Here is a 1263-nt window from a genome sequence, read left to right on the forward strand (position 1 = left end):
TGTGTGTGTGTGTGTGTGTGTGTGTGTGTGTGTGTGTGTTTGTGTGTGTGTTTGTGTGTGTGTTTGTGTGTGTTTGCGTGCTGAGTCTGGAAGCTGAAGTGAAAGCCAGTCGGCGCTGAGTCACAGTTGGAAGATCTTGTTGTTGTGAATGTGCGTTGACTCGATTTGTGCTGCCACAGTGATTTGATTGACAGCCCGCTCTCCTGGTGGAACTGGTCTGGATCTTAAACTGCAGGCTTTATTTCATGTGGGACCGTCAGGCTCCTGCTTTATGTGTTATGGCATGTCGGCTCCGTGCAGGTTTACAGATCTCCGCCCTTTTTGAAATAAAGAGATTCAGTTGGTGTGACCCGCTCAGTCACAAAGGTTCCTGTGCACCTCTCATCCACACAGCTGCAGGACTGTTCATGCTGAGGTAAGTCACAAACAGCTCCGACTCATCAGGTTACACAGTCTGGTTCGATCTGGTGTCTGTGTCCGTGCTCTCTTCATCACACTGATTTAAACCTTTTCATTCTCTGCCGTGTCTTTGTTTTATGGTTGAATTCAGGCCCAAAAAATTTGTTTTCTTTTCTGTTTGAAAAGAAAAAGAGAAGATAAAAGTTTGAACTCAGCACAGCTTTGTTGTCTGTAGTTCAACTGAGTGGTGCAGCTGATGAGCTTGTATATGAAGGTTATTCTGCATTTTAAAATTAAATATAAACCTGGAAGATTATTTTCAGACGTGGAGACATGTGGCCTCTGGGACAGGGCGGAGCCTCCTGGAGTAATGAGTGTGGTCCAGACCAAATGATTAGACTGTTCGCTAATGTGCTAGCTAGCAATGTAACTCCATAGAACACACAGCAGAAGCTACAGCTACCTTACACAGCAGGAAATAAACGTCTTTATGCAGTTTTGTCAAAGATACACATGATGTTGGAGAAAAACTAGACAAATGCAACGCCGAGGTCAATGACCTTGCAGTTTGTAGATTATATACTGAGACTTTCATGCTTTAGTCATAAAACACACCATTGGTTTGCAGTACTTCCCCCACCTGGAGGAATCACAGAGGGATGAGGCAGAGAGCTGCAGCTCAGTAGAAAGATGGAGGAATGTGTGCGGCGTGAAAGAAAAAGAAGACAACTCTGACTGTTTGGCCGAACGTCGTGACGATGTTTGTTCTCCAGTCAAGTGTTAGAGGACAGGCTGCGCTGCAGAGCGACAGTTAAGATGAAGCTGCTGAACTTCTGTTTGTTGATTCGTCTGTGATGACGGTGC

The 1263-nt window shown here is 45.2% G+C and overlaps 1 protein-coding gene across 5 annotated transcripts in view; it reads left to right on the forward strand.

The window, feature by feature from the left end:
• Nucleotides 1-1263, forward strand: part of LOC111654605 (sickle tail protein homolog) — a 28969-nt gene that overhangs the window by 4636 nt on the left and 23070 nt on the right. Inside the window, exon 1 of one of the 5 annotated variants that reach the window (XM_087173832.1) lies at nucleotides 287-415. The exons of the other annotated variants lie outside the window; for them this stretch is intronic. The gene's annotated coding sequence lies outside the window, so the exon portion shown is untranslated. Of the gene's footprint in view, nucleotides 1-286; nucleotides 416-1263 lie in introns of those variants that run through there. 5 annotated transcript variants of the gene reach the window in all.

Source organism: Seriola lalandi, unplaced genomic scaffold (assembly GCF_002814215.2).
Source record: "Seriola lalandi dorsalis isolate HSWRI2012SDOR001 ecotype SW California unplaced genomic scaffold, Sedor1 jcf7180002054283, whole genome shotgun sequence".
Taxonomy (NCBI): domain Eukaryota; kingdom Metazoa; phylum Chordata; class Actinopteri; order Carangiformes; family Carangidae; genus Seriola; species Seriola lalandi.